This window comes from Pteropus medius, unplaced genomic scaffold (genome assembly GCF_902729225.1).
Source record: "Pteropus medius unplaced genomic scaffold, Ma_sr-lr_union100, whole genome shotgun sequence".
Classification (NCBI taxonomy): Eukaryota; Metazoa; Chordata; class Mammalia; order Chiroptera; family Pteropodidae; genus Pteropus; species Pteropus medius.
This window is the reverse complement of record NW_024350319.1, coordinates 14636832-14658696: the sequence shown is the minus strand read 5'-3', so window position 1 is coordinate 14658696 and position 21865 is coordinate 14636832.

The following is a 21865-nucleotide window of genomic DNA, read 5'->3' as shown; positions in this document are numbered from 1 at the left end:
TTACTATTCTCATTTAATCATTATGCTGCAGTGGTCAAGAATCTCAATTTGGAGTATCAGCAATTACCTGAGACTCTGCAGATGGTGCACAGAAGTAAGGCTTCCCCTCTGTGGCCCATTTCAAATCAAACTACTGGTGCCCACAGTCTAAGACTTGCCACTTCAAAAGACAACAAAGACAATTAGAGTAAAATTGCCCAAGTGCTTGTTTTCTCATCACTTTTTTTGGAATAAATTTTGATGACAATTATGACACAGTGGTTACAAACATGGATTTCAGTGTCAGGGAGAACTGGGGTTGAATCTCTGAACTTGCTTCCTCTTAACTGATCTTATACAAGCCTTAACCTCAGTTTCCTTTTCCCTAAAATAGAGGTCATACTAGTATTTACTTCACAGAAATATTATAAGTACTGAAAATGATAATGATATTAATGTGTTAGCTATGAGATGGAACAGAGTAAGCATTCAAAAATGTTAATGTTATTTTAATAATATTGTTTTAGCCAGGGGCCCTAAAATTGGTAATTTTCTTGTGCTCTGGGGAAATGGTCATAGAAAAACAAAATTGGATTAATGTAATTACTCAGAAAAAGATTATCTAGTAAAGCGATTCTTCAAATTTTAGTCTCTGACATTTTGTCACACTATTGGCATATGTACCTATGTGTACATGTATGTGCATTTACTTTTTAGGGAAAATGTAAAAGCTGTTATTATCAATTACATTTATGATTATATTATCTTACCATCTGGTGGGGTTTTTTTTGTTTTATTCTTTCAGAAAGAAAAGATAAATTCTTAAGTTTAGTATTTAAGATTTTATGTATTCTGAGCTTCATTTCCTGCAATGGGAAGGTTAGTGAAAAGAATTTCTAGTTTCCATTGTTGCAGTTGATCCCAAGTCAATAGCTGATGCTCATCATCTCCTTTTCTACCAAACATGTTGGAATCCTTGACACCTATTCAATACTATTACTGGTTTAGGTTGCTATTTCCATGAGTTTTGAAGTAGTTCTTACAACATAACTGGTTAGTCTTATTAGGGATGACACACTATTAATGAGTCAGTATTGGTCTCTGCAACTGATCAGGCTTAGCAAAAGGGAATGCAAGCAGTTGCGTCTATGCAGAGCCTATATTCCTGCCACCATGAACACTCTGTTTATGGGTCTATTGTGCAAGCAACAGCATGGGTAGGGACAGAAGCTGGCTGACATCTACTGGTCAAATCACTCTGTCCAGTGGTTTTCCAGCATTGCCTCTGTAGTGGGCTATGATGCAAGACACAAAGATCTATATGCTTAATGCTCATTACTGTAGGCATCCATCTTTAAATCTCCTGTGTCCTTCCTTAATATTCTACCAGCATGATTCTGGCATTTCAGCTTTGCTTATTGTAGGCCATCTTTGTCTCTAAGCTTCAGGGCTTCAGGGAGATATTAGAGGTCCTTGCAAGAATATCGAATCATAAGTCACAGGAGAGTGCCTTATTTTCAGTATGTTTCCCCTATCTTGCCTTATATTTTGAACTTTTACCAGTGTAGCACTCTAAGATCATTCTCATAAATGATATTAACTGCCATTCTATCTTATAAAAAATATTCGGTGACTAATCCATGCCAGGTACAGGCTTTCCTCCATTAATCTAGGACAAGACATGATCCGAGTTATTGATCTAGAATTACTGGGTACAAGGAAGGGAAGAAAGAACAGAGCTAGACCTTTGTATGGTCTGCAAGTGAGAGAACAATGCTTTCCTCTAGCAAGCATAAGGGAAGATGTAGAGTTGGAAGTTCTCAAGCACATTTACTCATTAAAATTCTCATCTGAGGTCCTAATATCTCACTTCTTTTTATCATTGCCCTGAGTTTGGCATAGACGATTTCCTGGGGCTGTGAATTTAAACTTGTTTGTAATTATAACTCTCTTATGATCAAATGGTGGGCCCAACTGTCAACACACTCTTTACTTCTGCTGCAGAAGAGGACGTCAAACACTGTTGTAAAAGCTTTCTGCTTTTAGAACACTGAGTTGATAGTTGGTTGACCTAAAGTTGTCTTCTCTTTCTTCAAGGATTTTATGTCAGTTATAAAAGGTCAATCTGCTCCACAATTCTTCTATTTATAGTCATATATTTCAAGTTTTAAAGCATTGGCTCTTAAACTTTATATTGCATTAGAATCCCTTGGAGAGTTTATAAAACACAAATTTTGGGCCTCTGATCCCTGAGTTTCTGATTCATTAACCTGGGAAGAGGACCACAAAAAAAGGCATTTCTACCAAGTTTCCACATGATGCTCATGCTGGTGGTCCAGGGAGCACACTTTGAAAGCCAGAGTGCTAGAACTATGCAATGCTATATCACACTAGGCTATGACATTCCATTTTTCCATTGAAAGTGGAATCCCTGTTTCCATATGATCAGCAAACAATTCAATTCCAGATTCTCATCTTAGAGAGTCTGCTTTCTAATGTGTTTACTATAATTTAGAGTTTTAGTTTGCATTCTCCCCAAAAACAGATCCTGAAACAAAGATTTAGCTTCATGTAGTTTGTTTGAGAGGTATGTAAGTCTGAGTTCAGTCAGGAGACAGGACTCACACAGAAATTTGAACATAAAGAAGAATTAAGTATAAAATCAGGCTGTAATAACAGATTAGCTAGCAAAGAGTAAAGAGAGCTCTAAAAAATATAGAAATAACAGATATACAGAGCATCCACTATCCCAAAGACTGAAATAAGTGCCATCTCTGGTGGAGGATCTTTAACACTTCACCACATGCACATGTGTGAATGTTGTGCCACTCCCACTTTACTGTGAAGCCTCTCTTGAGGCTGCCATGAAAAATTATTCTATGGGAGGTGCTGTGCAAGAGGCACTTTGCTGCAAATCCACCTGAGGGATGTACAAAGGGAAGCTGTTCATAAGAGTTGACTTCTAGGTGCTGTGGAAGTTTAAATTGCTGGGGAAGTTTAATGTGCTGCTGTAGTTTGTGTAGAGGAACATGCTGAAAGCAAGAAGAAAAAAAAATCCCCTTTTTCTCTTGTGAGTCTCTCTAGCACTCTCTACTGCAACAGCTTAACATTGTGCCAGCTGGCAAAGAAGGAATTCCACGGGGCCCATCTCCATTATCACAGAACAGAAAATAAAGGATAGATTGGAAGCTGAGAGGAAATAAATGGATAAGTGACATAGGAAGCAAAATATGGAAGTGAGGAAGTTAGAGAAAATAGAAATTTTATAAAAGCTTCATTTAGGCAGATTACTCTTCTGGGAAACTGAAGTCCATTCCCACTGGGGATCATCTGATTAAATTTCTGGAACACAGCTCAGAGCTGTTCTATGAAAGGAGAAGAAACTGGGGTTATTGATCACAAATACCTTTTTCTTATTAATTGAGTTTCCTCCTGGGCTTGCACTTCTTGTCTACCCATGAAAGCCAAGTTTCTTCCTGTGGCTTGAGAATGGCCTTAGGCAGAGAAATACAGGAAGCAGCAAGCTCCATGGAAACTTCTTGAGGTCTTACCTGGCTAGGTAAGGGGACATGGCAGGCACAGCATCAATAGTAATCGCTACACCATCATAAACTCTTAATAAACAAGCATTTAATTCACCAAAAACTAGAATAAAGTGGAAAACAAAAGAAGTGTATACCCAGAATTCATATTAAATAAAAGCGTCTAGGAATTTCAAATTGGTCTGTATAAATTCAACAACTTTTGTCTGAGCTCTAAGACCTTCTGATAATGATAATATTTGTTAACAGTTACTGAAAGCTTACCATGTTACATGCACTATGCTGAATATTTTGCTTACCTCATCTTTTGCTCACAGTAAAATAAAAAAAAAAAAGACATTGTTATTGTTATCACATAACAGTTAAGGAACCTTAACTTAGAAAGTTTAAATACGTCTCCCAAATTCCAAAGAGAGTAGTTGCCAAAGCTACTACTTACTTTTGGTTCGCAGACTCCTAATCTCACACTCCTAACCACTGGGCTGTGTTGTACTTGTTTCTCTTTTATATATTGTACTCACTCAGAAAAATGTTGATCAATAATAATGGCCTTCAAGATGAGAACACTGGAATTAAATCATCTAAGAAATATTGTGACATTCTTAGATACTATAGAAACTGTCGCCTTGTCTCCTTATCTCTTCAGATTCAAACCTTTCTGTGTACTGACAACTTCTTAATATTTCCATAATACTTGCTACTTTATATCATCTCTCCAAAGCAATGTATTTAGACTCAATTCTGTTGATCTATTCCAATCCTAAATATTTCTTTCACTTTCTCATCCCCATGGCATTCTTTTATTTCTAGCAAGTTATATACTTCCTTACATTATTGTATGTTTTTTGTTAATGTCTCTTTTAATCTACCAAATAGGTTCATTGAAGTCAGAACTTACATATTATAAATCATTCAGATTTTCTACAGTGTCTACCATTGTTAAATCTATATTAATTCAATAAGGATTATTTAAGCATTACTAAAAATACGAATAGCAACAGCAAAACATGAACTTTTTGGTCTTAAAGCCAGAATTAACAAGAAATCCCATTATCCAAATTCAGAGTGTTCCATTAATCAAGGTTCTACTGTACTTTCTCCTTCTCTTTCTGAGTAATTCAAGCCCTTCCAAACAGACTAAATAAGAAGAGATAGTGCAGTTCTTAATTTCATTTACCCTCAAATTCCACCAACATTAAGCAGAGAGATGTTTTCACCCCAGAATTCATTTCCTCCCCCAGAATAACTCTTGTAGCCTTTAGCTTGTAACTGCTCAATGAGAACATAAGTTACCTTCTATCAGAGTCAGACATATACTTTCTCATGCTACTCATTACATCCTGCAATTTTAATTTTGAACCCACAAGAATACCTAGCAGAGGGATTTATATGTAGTAGGCATTAAATAATTACGTGATGGATTTAGTTTAATTAACTGATATCAGGAAATATAGCTAACAGGCGAATAGTAACCATATATGGCAAGCAAACCTACAGATATTTTTACATATTTTCTATTCTTACCTTCTCATCAATATGTGATGCAAATATAAAGTTTTCACTTTACAAATGTGGAAATGAAGTCTCATAGAGAGCAAAGGTGAGAGTAATAACTTTGAAAACTCCAACTACACATCGTGCCTTCTACCACATGCTTCATATAACTATTCCATTTTGTACTCATTAACCAGGACACTGATATTCATAACTATCTTGTAATTCAGTATTATATTTCTATTAGATAAATGAATTGAAGTTTGAGGAAGTTAAGAAACTTATTTGAGGTGAGACAGTGCCGACGGAGTTGAAACTCAGGTGTTTTTCTCTTCCAGGACCACAGTCATGCTATAGTTATATACTGTCTGTCTAAAATTCAAAGAAATAAAAGGCAAGATTCCGGACCACAGGAAGTTTACGATCTTATTTATGAACTGATTCTGAAGGCCAATAGAATTAGGAAGAGGCAGCTTTGGTGATTGTGGGTTTTTTTTTTCTTTTTTCTTTTCAATAAAACACTCTTTCATCCCAAAGACCATAATGCTTTTAGGGTAAAGGTCTTAGGTTTCAGTGTGCATCGTGATTACCTGGAGAGCTAATTAAAAAGGCAAACTCCTGAGCTGCACCCTCCTGGTTTATACCATGCCAGTTGATAACAATGTGGATCGCCTCTCAGGATCTTGAGGAAAGGGTCTTTCAAAGAGAGTTGAAATGACCAGCATTGCTCTGAACTGAATGTATAGCCAGAACAAAAAAAGTATGCATGGATAAACTATATTCTATTTCCCTAGATGCAAATCAAAAACAGAAAGAACAGAATTATCAGAAAAAAATAACTTGAAACAATAATCAAACAAATACAAAAAAAAAACACCCCAAAATGCACTTATTTCCTTTGTATAAAGTCAGACTCTTCTTAACCAAGTCAGCAGAGGCTCCACTTTGCAGCTCTTAGCAGGAGAGTGAGCATGACTTAGCATGTGGGCTTCTGTGAACAGTGTGCTGTGGAAGAATGTGCGAGCGTGCCGAGAGCATCTCTTCAGATCATCACTGAGATGTCAACCTTAATTAAAGGAAAACAAGAGAGGAGGCAGGGAGGGAGGCAGAAAGGTAGAGAAGGAGGGATACAGGCAAGACAGAGAAGGAAGAGAGAGAGAGTAGAGAAGAAAATGAGATGGTGGGAATGTAAGAAATTGCAATAACAAGAAAACAAGAATAGATTTGGAAAAACAGAGAACAATGCCATGTTCCACTATTATAATCTTGAGAGCCAGAGAGGGCAATTCTACTGCATGCTTTATTAAACAGTCTTCTCCATTTCTCCCCAGGCTGGACTGTACAGAAGAAATTCATTAGCTCCATTTAAATGCACACCCCAGAGCCCACCTTCAGTTTCCAGCAGAGCACAACAAATTTCACATTGGATAAACCACTATGACTCCAGAGAATGATTTTTTTTTAACTTAAATCAACCTTCATGGAACAGTTTGTATTCTTCTGATTTTTACATTATAAGTGAAGAATTACTCTATAGACGAAAACGAGGAAAAGTCATTATACTAAATAATCCATAGTAGAGAATTGGGTTGTAATGAGATCAACAAGGCTCTAATGCTCTAGGCCATTGGCCTGGGCTTAGAAATAATTTTATTATTGCAAACTTTTCTCTCACATTGGTTCTTGTTAAACTGGAATTCAACTGGGCAAATAAACTTACATACATTTATAGTTCACCATTGGATACCAGTAATCCATATTCAAAACTTTAGAATCATTTTTAAGTGTTCATGTGTTACTCTTATGTCCATTAAATGACCAAGTTCTTTTCTCTACTGGTTTTTCTTTTATTCCTCTTGGATCTCCCACAGTATCCTTTCAGAATATAAATCACTGGCTGTCCTTTAAATGCTGATGACCTTATGTCTGACACCTTCTTCTCTTATTACAGACTTCAGGAGTTCAATTATCCATTCTCATGACTTTAATTACCATTTATATCTCGATCACTTCCATAGTGATATTTCTAGACCACAACACTCTCCTAAGATTTATTTGTATATTATCAACTATTGGTTATTTTATATGAACTTAATATAAACTAATGTCAAAAATCAAACTTTTCATAGACTACCCAAGGCACATTTTCATCTCTCCCTGTAATCATTAACTCAGAGAATGGCATCACATTCAACTAATTTACCAGTCCAGATGCTCCTTACTTCTTCCTTTCTCATCCAAATTGCCACTATTGGAGACACTTTTTTAAAACTAGAGAACAATGTTACCCCAACCCTGGGACTTTCAGAAAAGTCTGTAGAGATCCTTTGGTAAGAACAATGCCTAGTAAATATGTCTGTAGGGTTTTACACCATCATATATAAGTTATTTCAATGAAATGAGACATTATTATGGAATCAGTACTGGATACATGAATGACCCCATTATAACAAATGCATACATTTGATCCTAGGAACAAGGAAATGTAGGCTGTGGTCAATAAAAGAAAAATGCCATAAATAGAAGTAAATATGACAATATACTTTTTAAAATTGCAGTTAATTTGCTTTTAAGAAGAACTTATGTTATTTTGAAGAAATCTGAATAAAAGCTAAAGAATTTTAGTAATTGAATTTTTATTGCAATGACATATGGAGATGGATTAAAAGAAGCTTGATAAATTAGGATTTTTTAAAATGTAGAGTTTGCTTTCAGAAATAAGTGAAGGCACTGACTAGCTAGTCTCCCAGTAACATTCTAGGAGTAAAGAAAGGACTGAATCTAGAGAATGGAGAGTTCCTGGGAAGCTGACAGAAATGAAGAGACAGTGTGGCAGGCACTTGACCTCCATGAACAAGTCAAATATTTAGAAATCAAGTACAGACTCGACAGGTCTGAGAAATGGGTACTCAGAACCAGTATGGGCAGTATGTTGGTTTCCTAATTAACTGACTGACTTACAAAACAAATTCTTCATCACACATCCTCTTCCATAACACCAGAGTCCTGGACAAGGACACAGAATATCCAGATGCCTGGAATTGCACCATATTCAGAGGAGGTACTATTATTTATTTGCCCTGAATCAAGAAGGGTTTTAATACTTAAAACAAAAATCAACCATTATTTTTTTATAGTGTGGACACATATGTTGAAAAATCATTAAGATCAGTCTACATTGGTTCTAACTGGGAGCAGGCAGCTTGCACAGCGTGACACACAAAGATATCAGCACACTGTTCTTCAGTAGACATGCTTTAAAGAAAGAGAATTTCTTTAAGGAAGACAAAATTTGCAAGCTACATGAAATTTTATGTTAGTAGTCATGTATGTGTGTTTTTTTCTTCTAGTGGAGTATACGAGTCATCCGCCTGAATCCAATCGAAGCAATCCACATCACCATTGAAATTGGAATCAGAGTCCTCTAATATAAATTACTTACTTGCAGCCCGTTACCTCTCAGGGAAGAAATTTTCATTGAATTCTTCTCACAGCCAAATTTATGAAATAATAAGGAAACTTTATTACATACTTTCTCTTTGTTGTTATAATTTTTGGCTCCATAAAGATGTCCACAATCATCACTCTCAGGTCCTTGCCACCTTCTTTATTTTAAAGACTTTTCTGTACCTAATCGACTTACACAATCTAACAGATATGAGAAAGTGTTCTGTTTGTTTTTTCTTTTTTCCATTACACAATCATCATCTATCAAACATTGTAAAATACCCAATATGCTTTTTACCTTTACATCTTCAGATTTTTCAGACTAGAAAAATCACTTCTACAGTGTTGGCCCTAAAGACCAGAGAGCTGGCGATGTTGCACATGACAGCATTTCTTGGCTGTGACATCCACTTCTGACTGCCTGCATTTCTCCTTTTCCTCACTTTAATGGGAGCCTTGAAGCCATAGTCAAAACACAATAAATGCTGGTCTTAGCCCTCCCTCCTGCCCCATTGATATGTTTCCTGAATATAATATATTTGTTTCTATTTCTTCTTTTATCCCTTTTCCTTTTTTCTTTTGTGATGACCTGGAGAATTATTTCTTCCATTTCCAGGAGAGCAGCTGCTGCTATAAAAGTTCACCAAGTTTTATCCTTGTAACAAGAAATCTTACGCTGTCATAATGATAGCTTTAGCGTCCCTTGGCATCCCTAGGCACAGAGGAGGGGAACGTATCAGGGAGCACATAGTTGCAAACAGCCTGAGTGCTGCCAAACATCAGAGAGCCCAGATCTGGTTAGTGGTCACTTTAGGTCCTGACATCTAGCCAAGGAATGTTGGGAGACCTGGAGGGGATTTAGAGCTATTAAAGACTTCAGCCAATGTTTTGGGGTTTTTTTGCAGTAAAATGAGATTAGTGGTGTCTAGTTGATATCAATGCTACATTTCATGTTTTTTTCTTCTTCTTTCATAATGCTTTTTGAAAGTTCACCAATCACACAGCAATTTAGCAATCATTAAGCAGTATTATATCTACAGGTCACCTGGGAATTAATGTGATTACATAAATTAACACAGAACAAAGTAAACCATCTCTATAATGTTTCCAAACAACTACTTCACTTTGTAGATGTAGATTTGATGTAATTTATCACAACATTTATTAAAATGCCAGTGATGGTCTACTAAGTCTCATTTAAAAATCTTCACCACTACTTCTTGTGATTGGCACCAATTTGGGAACCAGCAGGCTCAATAATATCTTTGTCTCAAAATAAAATGTTTCACGTGGCAGGAGATGCTATAAATTTACAGATTAAGGTCCATTCTCAGAATTAAGTTGCTAACAGATCAACTTGACTCAATGCCGAGCTCTGACAACAAGATCTGCCTGACACTCCGACCCCAGTCTATTCTATGTGTCTGTTTTTAAAACTGAGCTCTATCTTTTTTGAGTTTTGGTAAATGACCTAGTAATCATGTCTTCTTCTTAATCATTGCTGTGATTTTGTTTTTTATCTCTAATCTCACATGCTTATGAGATCTGACATTGTTTAAATCTTGATGGAAGGAAGGACCCTGAAGGGTAGCCAAGGAAAAAAAAGATATTTTTTTAATTTAAAAATAGAAAGAATTGTTAATGGCGACTCACATTTGGATTAAGCTTGTCTCATTTGACTCCTCCTTCCAGGGCATAGGAAGTAAATGCCTAAAGAAGCAGGAATGATTTAGAATTTATTTGAGCAGGAGTTGTACAGCATCCTTTGTAAAATGATGATGGCAGCAACAAACCAATAGCCCATTTTCTGAGCATTGTTCTCCAGGGTTGGTTGATTTCAGTTGATTATAACCAAGAAAAAAACAGAACTTCTTTTGTTTTTTCAGGTCTGACCCTGAAACCCAGCTGCGAGTCCAGCTTTCTTGATGTTGACCGCATAGCCAATTAAACTTCTGAGTGTCATTCAACTGAACTGAAAGCAATCTTCCACTTTGGACTCCCATCCCTGATCTATTTTATTTACATTTAATACAATTAGAGTTTGATTTAACCTATGCGCCCTGTGCCTGCCCTACATTCATCCTGCCTAGGAAGCATGTGCAACTGGATCCATTCTTCCAGGAACGGTTCTGTTACAGTGAGTGAGACTTGATCAGAACCAAGCTTCTCTCAGTCCGATACCATCCTGGAAAACAGGATCTATTTCTGAACCCTAACATAGGACAATCAATACATGTCTCCAGAGAATTGATGGTGCGTAAGTGTTGTGATAAATGTGGGAGGTGGGAGATGAGAAAGGTGAAATAGGTCTTTCAGGAACCTAGAAACTCAGCTACTCTGAGGCTAGTCTCAGAGTGGTGTTGCTTCAAAGTTATAGAGATTGATTTTCAAAATCCTTGAAGAATAACTGATTTTTATTATGAGTTTTCTTCGAGAGGTGGTATAAAATTTTACAGATTTCTTTCCATAGGAAACCTTCCTAATATTCCCTTTAAAGCCTTTTCTCACTGCAGCTGCTCCTATTCATTCTGGTCCCCTGTCCGCCAGTCACATCCTCTTCCTCTTAGTCATGCTTTTCCTGTCACCAACCCTCTGTAGGCCTCAAACAATCTCCCCTCCAGGAGTCTCTCCACCCACATTCTTCACACCTCCATTCATAGAGCAAATAGTCCCCAAATGGTAGAATTTCTTTCCCACTTGGACTTGTTTGTTTTGCTAGGAGTAACTCCTTAGGAATTATAGTTCATCCATGGAACACTTACAGATCACCTATTATATGCAGATATATATTCATCACACATAGAAATTATATAGAAGTCACAAGAAGATATTTTTTAACATATTGTTTTTTGGTAGACTTAAATTAAAAAAAACTTTTAGAATAATGTGTGACTCTTATTTTATTTTATTTTTTATGGTCAGTGTATTAAATATTTTGTAATATAGAATTTTAATAACATCTAGAAATAACAAAACAGCTTCCTGCATTTAGAATTTGCTTAATTGTCCCATTTGTAATTTAATTGGAAATTTACGTAGTTTATATTATCAAATAAAATATAATAGGTTATATATGAAAACTGAGAAGCAGGACTATGTAACATACTCACTATTGCTGAAATAATTTTAAATGGTTGATGACTCTCTGGCCCGTGGAAATACTTAAAAGCTGCTGGAAGAAGAGAAGGATGAACAGTAACTTCAACATGATACTTCAAAAGAACATTGACAAAAAATTCTTTACTAACGAAACTGCCATGCGGTTTTGTAATTTAACAAAATGCATGTGTAAAATACATAGAAGGATCTATCAACTCAATGTTATTTGACAGCCTTGGTTCCTGTTTTGTGAGCACCCCTGGGAACCAGCTGTTGGCAGAGCTCAGTTAGAGGGGTCAACTCACTACCCTAGCTGGAGCTAATTCTGTGAGGCTTTATGAGCACTCAGCTGAAGAAGAAGGACCAGGGATCACAAAGGTATAGGAAAAGCCTGGAAAGAGACACCTCTTGTTTATTCCCAATGTACTAGTAGAGCAGGCAAAGCTACCCTGTGGTTGCTAGAATGACCTTTTCTGACTAAATCTTCTAGATGAGACTATGCAAAAGTAAATATCTGAAGGAAAGCACATGGATATTTTGCTCTATGAATGCAGGATTATGAAAGAGTCTAAGGTTTGAAGAACTCAGTGATAGATGTAAAAAGATGAATTAGGAAGAGGCTGAAAGAGAAGTTCAAGAGAATCACACTTTGTAACTGACTCTGTAATAAATAGAGGTCAAAATAGCACCACTATCTATACAGTATTTGTCCCAGGGAATGTTATTGAAAGACTATATAGCAGAAACTGGTTAGAAAAGGAAAATGGATTCCAGAGGCTACCCATGGAGAGAAGGGATAATATGGTTGTGAGCAAAGTAGTTTAAAAACTTAGTAACTATTGAGTCAAGGACCACCAAATATTCACTAGAACAAAGAGTCTATCTCAGTAATTATGGCTGCTGAAGAATTCTTAGAAACGGGAAACATTCTAAAAAATAGGTTTTGAATAACCAAGTGTGCCTTCCAAATAATTTATTTACCTTATTATATGTCACCTCTCCCAAAGAATGATATCCACAGTATTATCACAGGTTACACAAGTTATACAGCCACAGGACTGTTTCTGATTCTGGGACAGAATAATATGACTGGGAGAATGGATCTACTTTCACTACTAAGTGTCTTAAGGCATATACATCTTACAACAATTTCTTTCTCTTAAACATCCCTTTGTTACAAGAAAGTTCTTCTATGTATTTACTTAGGCAATTTTAAATTTTTGCTCCCAATTTTTCCAATATCAAAACACTTATATCAAGATAGTAACCCAAATTTAGTGTGACTTTGATAATGTTGTTTAAATTCTCTGGGGTGCAGTTTTATATATATATATATATATAATTTGGAAATGCAGTTATCTGCTTCATATGATTAAATGAGAAAATTCATGTAAAAATCTTTGAGTGTGTCTGATACTTAGATATGAGCTCAATAAAATGTTAGTTATTGCTGCAAAATTTATCAATATTTTTATCATAACAATTGTTGTACTTAAAAGACCACATACAATCATGTAAACAGGTGTTTCTTGTTTCACTCCATTAAAAGAGCTGAAGAGTGTGTAGTTTGGGAAGTGGTGACCATGGGCAAATGTGCTTTGACATATATGCCTTTTGTAGAAAGTGTGATGTATAGTTAAAGATGACAATCAGTGATTTATGATCACGATTACCTAAAAATGATACTCAATTAGTTCAAGTCATAGAATTTAAGGCAAAAAAAAAAAGAAAAAGGAAAGAAGGAAGAAAAAAATATGGAGGCAGAGAGGGAGAGAGAGAAAGAAAATATAAAGGAAGAAGGGAGGAAGAAAGGAAAGAAGGAAAAAAAGAAGAAAGGGGTTATGTTATGTTTCAGGTTACTGGAGGAATTCAAGAAAATACAACTGATTTTCTATAGTTGGAACCTGAAGAGAATATTGGGCTTATCTAACATAATAGGATTGTCATTGCTATGGTCTAAATTATTGTGTCTCCTCAAAATTCACGTTGAAATCGTAACAGCAAAAGGTAATAGTATATAGAGGTAGGGCCTTTGGGAAGTAATTAGGTCATGAGGGTGCAGCCCTCATAAATGGGATTAGACCTCTTAAGAAAGAGATCCCACAGACCTTCCTGGCCCCTTCTTCCATGTAAAGATACAATAGGAAGTCTGTGACCTGATAGAGAGCCTTTACCCAACCATGTGAGTACCCTGATCTCAGACATCCAGCCTCTAGATCTATGAGAAACAAACTTCTATTGTTTATAAACTACTCCATCTGTGGCATTTTGTATTAGCAACCTGAACAGACTGAGGCATTTTTTTTTTTTTAAATGGAGCTTTATGAAGCTAATAATACTGTTAGTCATTCCTTCACAATTTGCTTTGTTGAGAATTGGAACAGGCTCTTCTGCTGTCCAACTTTCCTCCCAGATTCCAGGGAAGAAGTGGGTGGAGCTAGGGCACTTCAAAGTACTTGTTTTAGGAAACAGCTGCAGGGCCACAGAGGTTTTATGTGGCCCTCACATCATAAAAGTCAAGGAAAAAAAAATAAAAGGAAAGATAAATTTGAAATTCATGTTTTGAGGGGAAAAAAATTAAGTGAAAAAAAAAAGTCAAGTTTAGGTGGCAATAAAGTAATAACAGACTGAGGGGAAAAAATGCAGCTTGCAATCTTAAACACTCTACAGAAAATTTTTTTTTCTTATTGAGGAGGGAGACCATGAGCTAAACCAAAGAATCACCAATCCAGTCATCGTTGCTTAAAATGCATTTTATGGTCTTAATATAAACGAACTGGTTTTAGTTAAAGTGGGAATGTATAATAACAATATTTTCAGGGGGGAAAACAAAACAAAGACAAAATACAGAATCCTTCTAATCTTAACAGCTGCATCAAAAACAAAAGGGCAACATTAAAAAAAAATCTGCAAATGTTAAGAATTTTATTAAAACATTTACCGAGAAACCTAATGTTGCCCAGAATTGATTGCCAGACAGATCTCAGAAACCAATGTGAGGAAGACTTTCTGTTTGAGGGATGAGCCAACTCAAGAAGGGTTTAGGCAGACAATCTAGAACATGGAATTTGGCAGACACTAGAAGAGTACCTAATGTATGCTGGGCTCTGCTCTCAGAGAGAAGGATGGACTCACAATGGCTCTATAAATGTGGCAAATAGCATTAAGATAATCTAAAGTGGCTCATGAAATCTGTGTCATTGTCTCCATTTCTACAACGCTACAGAATCAAAAGTAGTTGTCAGGATCTGAACTTTTTGTTTTAGCCACAGCTTTATTTAGGCAGATGTAAGCATTTCCAGTATTCTCTGTATAGACTCAAGACTGCTCAGCTGTGAATTTTAGACATTCTCAGTAGAAAGAACCTATGTTTTATTACATATAAAATGCTCTTGATTGTAAGATGCAGAATTATTTAACCTTTCACTAAAACAGAGATAAAGATAAATCCAGAGATCAAACGATCAAGAGGGAAATAGATGATAGATGACAGATAGATGATAGATAGATAGATAGATAGATGATAGATGATAGATAGATAGATAGATAGATAGATAGATAGATAGATAGATAGATGATAGAAAGATAGAAAGGGAATGAGAGAGAGGGAGAGACACACACTATGGGATTGTAATTTCTAGCTGATTTCCACATAAACCATCCTAAATTCTCACTGCAGAGATAAATAAAAATTAAACCCAACACTTAGGAAACGACAGTTTAGAAAACTTGTATGTTTTGATATTGACACTATATGAAAGGGGGGAAGGGGAATATCTCCTTTGCAAATCTGAACTACAATCTATCACTTCTGCAAGTGTACGGCCTGAATTCATAGTTCTAGTGTGGTCCAAAAGTCCTCAGGAGAGGATTTAGTTTAAAATGATCTCAGCTTGATTTAGTTTAAAGTGATCCCACTCCAGTGACTGGCAAGAACAAACACAAAAGCTTCCTGGAAGAAGGAGAAATAAAAGTTCAGTTTAGGACAGTAAAGTGGTGAGATACATAAAATATGAGGGGCATTCTGATATCCATGATATCCAAATGTTAATAAAGTGCATCTTAATCTAAAGAAATGAGGCAGCTTGTATGAGATTTTGTTTGCTCAAGCAGTGGTTTTCATACATACTCAGTTCTGCAAAGACCATATGATTTTTTATTTTTAACCTTGTTAAATTTGATTTGGGGAAATGTCTTTCCTTTGCGGCTGTCCTGATTCTGGTTATCCTGGAGCCTTGACCTAAGACATCTCCATCTGCTTTGATTGCATCCTACTCTTTGTTCCTTATCTCTTGTTTTATAGTACTTTCCTGAGTTTCTAATGTATTATTTATTAATTCATTCAAGAATAATTACTTGGATGACTCAGAACTTCATGAGATGAACAGATTTTTGTCTTCATAGAGTTCAAAGACCTACTTAGGGCTTATTAGACTTTAGTTAATGTCAACTGTACCTATGAAGCCTATTAAAAATAAATTCCCTCACGTTCCTCTTTTGGAGACTCTCATTTCAAAAGTCAGGTATTGGTCCTTAGTAGTTGTATTTATAACAAGCTACAAGTGAATGTGATGCAGGCTTGTGTGAGAACTCCAAACTAGCTCACTGGTGTGCGTGCTTCCATCTCACATCATCATTAACCCTGCTTTATTTCTGCAAATGGCTGCTACTCATAGTCCTGGATCTAAAGAAACAATTAGAATTCAAACTTTTTCGTGATAATTCTTTAGCACTTCTGACCCAAGCCAATGGAATCAAACTATTTTAGAATTAGCCGGATGTGATCAAATCAACATAATGGGCTCAGCCATGTAATTCTTACTGCAGTGTTTGTTCCAACAATACCTGAATGGCCTGGAAAATGGCCCCAATCTTCTACTATGAAGGACATACCCTCATAACACAGGGCCATGTTTTGGGGGATTCCTATTAATTTGTGAGTTCTCTATAGATATTTGTTGAAGTGAATGAGTTGGAGTTTCTGGAAGATTATTAACCCCTTCCAAATGATTGGGGAAAGATTATATTAGAAAATAAGGTGTTCTGTTAGTAGCAGAGAATTCTGGTTCTATGTGGTAAATTGTATTCTTATCCCCTGGGGACACACGGCTAATTACTAGTGTGTATAGTAGAATCAAAAGATCTCACTTTATAATCATGTCAGACATCAAACAGTTTTTTGTTTTGCTTGTTACAAGCAAATTTGCAAACACCTTATTAAACATCCTGATCATTTTTCAGCTTGATTATTAAAGTAGAAAGAGGAGAAGGAGTGAAGTTTCAAAGTTCTGGTTCCTATTCTGTCACAATCTCTATAACCTGGGCTTCAGTATCTATACCTGTAAAATGATGAGATTGACTTACATGCAGACTATACTCTCAGGTTCACTGTAAAAATCCCATAAATCAACATTTGATAAACATAAAATGCAATGTATAGCTCTCATTAACAATAATGTAATTAGAATGAAGGGACCAGCTGTTATAACTTGGTTACTTTCAATAATAGAGATTCAACATATGATTGGAAGCGTATTATATGCAACCTGCTTGTACACTGTGTAAATATATTCACCTTCATTCACTTAGCTACTTCTGTAGGTTTTCAGTTTAGGAAATGAATAATGATATAACTTTAAACGACATCACACCTCTCAATCAAGATTGTCATATGTCAGGTTATTCAAAAAGATGCACGATCCACCTTCTTGGTACCATCTTCTCCAGTCTTTATTTTTACTATAAACTGTTCAAACACCATGTCTCTGACTGCGTTCTGAAAAATGAAAGAAGGAAAGTTGATTGTCAAGCTGTGTTGCTCTGTTCTAAGGGCCAAACAGCCTTTCTGGATGCAATAATTTTCTTCTTTTGTGTCACATTGTAAGGATCACCAAGGTGTGAATAGGTCCTCAAAGTGCCTCATCTCATATGGTAGATCGGTTGCCCCCAAGGAGCACTCTTAATGACTTTATGTTCAATGACAGGAAGGAGAGAGCATAAGTCAAAATTGTGCAACCATTTCAAAAGAGTCAAATTTTACTTCTCCACAAGTCCAAATCATTTTTTTTCCTACTACTCCAGGCTTTAAAAAAATATTGAAAATTATCATGTGGATTATTATGTGGTTTAACTACTTAAATGCTATTATTACTACCCGTATAGTTGTTGTTGTTGTTGTTGTTGTTGTTGTTGTTGTTGTTATTTTAAATAAGTGTCTCTAAGTCAGTGAGAAAACCCTAAACATTGATGTTATACAAACTTTATCCAAGGGAGGCGCTGTTGACTGGGATAAGGGGAAAGCATAGTAGTGTTTTCACTGTAGTGTTTATTGGAGGGTTTTCCTGATTATATTAATTTCCAGAAAAGGGGCATCCCATCTTGTGCTGGGGAAATTGGAAGCCTGGCACCACAATCCCATAGGGATTGAAACAACCATCCATAAATCTGCACAGTGCGTCTGATTCTGCCCCCATCGAGCAACTGTAATAGGAGTTCTATAGACACTGCAGGAGGTGAATCAAGACTACTGAGTGAAGGAAGGCTGCTGTCAGTGCTGTATATGCATTAAAGTCAGTAGACAGCTGGGCATAGTATCCTGGAATTGTACAGTTTCCCAGTGAATGAAGTCCTAGGTTTTGAAACCATTTGTGTTTATTTATCAATACCTTGCTATTTCATTTATTAAGTTTGTCACTAAATCCTGTTTTGCATACACTAGCACTTGTTCATGCATGCCTTATGAATATAGAAATTAGCATCTCATTAACTTGATAATTAGGCCAATGATAAACAGCTGTTTGGTTGCCATGTAGGGCAAGGCTTCTACTGAAGTTACTTATCTGCCATACACAATAGCAGTGCAATTATTTGTCACACTATCAATTATAGATAAACAACAGTGGGAAATACACTTTTCTTTTACACATTTGCTTTCATTGTAATTAAGATCCAAATTCATGTTCTGCTTTTGGAAAAACAATAATGCAGTATTGTCTAACAATCTTGATAATGTACATTTTCAGCTTGGCTTTTATATTTTGCAGGCACATCTCACATTGCGCATTCTGCTATAAATGACTATTTCCAAGATGTCCTTTTTTTAACTCTTTGTTTCCATTTTATGATGTTGAGAACACTGATCATTGAGAAGTTCTCAGATTGTCTTGTTTTGCTCTAGTTTCTACCTTCCCCTACAAGATTAACCTATACTTTGACCTTCTCTTACTTATAGACCTTGTGCTGCGAGACATTATCTAAGAGGTATTAGGAGTGCAATGAAAGCTGTGAAGATGTCTCAATTATTTAGGAACAGCTCAATATACATTTATTTCTGAAAATAAGAAAAAGAAAAAAGAAAACAATGAATTTCCTTCCAATCCACATGGATTTAAAACTGAAGATGTGATTTTTTAAAAACTAAAAAAAAATGTAACCAGAAACCTGTCTTTCCAACTAAGAAAAAAGGAATTCAATGCTATGCTCACAGCAAAGTCGTAGAAGATAATTTGAAACTTCAGTTAGCTTCTTGTAGCAAAAATAACCACCACCAATGAGTAATCAAGGGCCGAATGCTTCAGAAAAGAGGACCCTCACAGAATTCCCTCAAAATTAATGTGCTACATAGGAGGCACTGGGAAATGTTAAGACTATCCAAGTGAGCCCACCTTTCTTAACAAATAAGAGCTAGCAGAGCTATTTTTGCTAATCAAGACCTAGAGATGAAATGTTGTCTTCATTTAAGTTTCCCTGTGCTGTTCTCTGAACCACTATATTAAAAACAATCTTCCCCCATGATTTCTGGTGCTGTAGTGGAGTATAGTTTATGTGAAAGTAAATCTGGAAAGATTACCTTTCAAAACTGCCAGATGCTTCGCATTTTCTGGTAGAAATCTGGATTCCAGGTCTATAATGATATTTCCTGCTGTGCTCAACACTCAATCAGAACGTATCCTTTTTGGAGGGCAATATAAGGATTCCAAAGCTAACTTGGCCATTTGGCTTTTATATTTTTCCAGCCTAGCTGGGGGGTATAAATTTAAATTCTGGGCCCCTCAAGCTAAATTCCCGTGCAATGCAGTATGATATTTATACCAATGAATGAAACATACCCTTTTGAAAAAGAAAACTAAATTATTGTATTAATGATGCAGGAATGTATGTGTTCTCCTTGCCCTTGGCTTTCCCATGTTTCCCTTCAAGTTCCTTCCTCCAACAGGCTGAATTACATTAATGTCCCTTTTCCTCTCTTCCTTCATCCACCTCACACATTCTGTTCCATGGTGTGGTAGTTATCAGAATGTACTCTGGAGTCTGCGATACCAAGGTTGGAATCTTACCTCTTTCATTTTAAAGCTGTTGGACCTTGAGATGATTAACTTAATATCTCTGATCTGTGGCTTATATATCTACAAAATAAGGCTAATAATAACATCTACTTCCTAAAGTTATTGAAGATTAAGTGAAATAATGTATATTCAGTATTTAGCACAGTTCTGCACATAGTACACATATCAGTTAATGTTAGCTGCTTTTATAATGGGTAACAGCCTCACAGAGGGATAACATGATGGTTGTGGTGGGGACTCTTGCACCTGACTCCCTTGGTTCAAATCTCAACTCGAGTGCATATAGTGGGTGTGATCTGACTCAGCTATCAACATTTCTGTGTCTGTTCTTTAATTTTTTCACCTCTGTGTAGCAAACATAGGCAAGTGGCCTAGGCATTATGTTGCCAATTCTGAAATAACAACAAACAGAAATAATAGTAATACCTATCTCATGAAGCTATTGTAGATATTAAAATTAATAATTGGTAAATGGTGAGTTCTACATACTTTCATTAAATAAACCTATAAAACACTTAGTCCACCCTTTCCTCCCATTTTAATTTGGTATAACCTTCTTCCTCTACCACTCCGTTGTCCATTCTGTTTCTCATAGAGCTGAGAAAAGGAGCTCCGTGGTGGAGGGGAGATAGAGGCCCTGACATTTGTGCCCAAGGGACAGGGAGGCCTAGCAGTCTTCACCTCTGAGTCTGGCTAGATAAAAGCTTGCCCTTCTCATCACCCACCACTCCTCTGCCCAGGTTCTAAAACCAGGCTGGGGTCAGGTGCATGCAGATGAAAGAGATCATGATGGTCAATAGCAAGCAGGGACTCCTAGTTGTAAAACGATGCCCTGGAATGGTAAAGGTGCCTGCATGGCGTGCTCTTTAAAAAAAAGAAAAGAAAAAGAAAAAAAGAAAAAAGAGCTTCTTTTAAAGTAATGAGGAGATATCCAAACAGGCTTTTCCTGTATGGGGCAACATACAACAGCATTACCTGAACCAGAGGTGCCTAGTGAGACAAACTGGTCATTTAAGACAAGCAAACTAGCCTGGCGGGGGCGGGGGGGAGGGGGGTTTTCTAACTTTGTTTATTTATCTAAGGAACTTCATTGTTCTCCAGATTCTACTCTATATAAAGTACAAGATGTATAAGATATGGGCCTTTTACTACTGTAATGCTTCCTGTGGTACTTCAAGCCTATACACACTGAGCCTTCATAGACCTCTAATAAGGTCTATGTGGATGCTCTGCCATTTCCTTACTTATAAATTTTACTCACTAAACTCTAGTATATATTTATATCATGGTGTTAGTATCTCTGCTATCTTTGAATGATGGTTGTATCATAATTTGTATTGTTTAATGTATGTGTATTATTTTCTTAGCTAGCTGGAAATTGCTCAAGAGTATCTGACATTATTATGACGTCAAAATGTGGCACTATCTTTAGCCTATAACAGACATGCAGTATATTTTTGTGTTTAGATAATCCTGATAAAACTAGTTAGAGTTAAATTTGGTTGCAAATATCAGGGAAAAAAAACACAAATCACTATGAATCATTATGGCTTAATCAAGATAATATATTTGCTTCTTACCCTAAAATATATATATATATAAAGAGTATATATATATATATATATATATATATATAGATATACTCTGGGACATATATATATGTTATATATATAAACCCTCCCAATTGTATATATATATATATATATATATATATATATACATATATATATATATGTATATATATATATATATATATATATATATATACACAATTTGAGATCAATGCAATGACCCGAAACACCAGGGATTTAGGTTTATTCTTTCTTCCTCATTGCTCTGCCTTCAGATCATGCCTTCAGATTCAGAGATCATCTCACAGTTCAAGAAACTGTCAAAGGTCTAGCCATTGTGTTCTCATCTCAGACAACAGAAAGAGAAAAGGGGTGACCTCCTCACCTG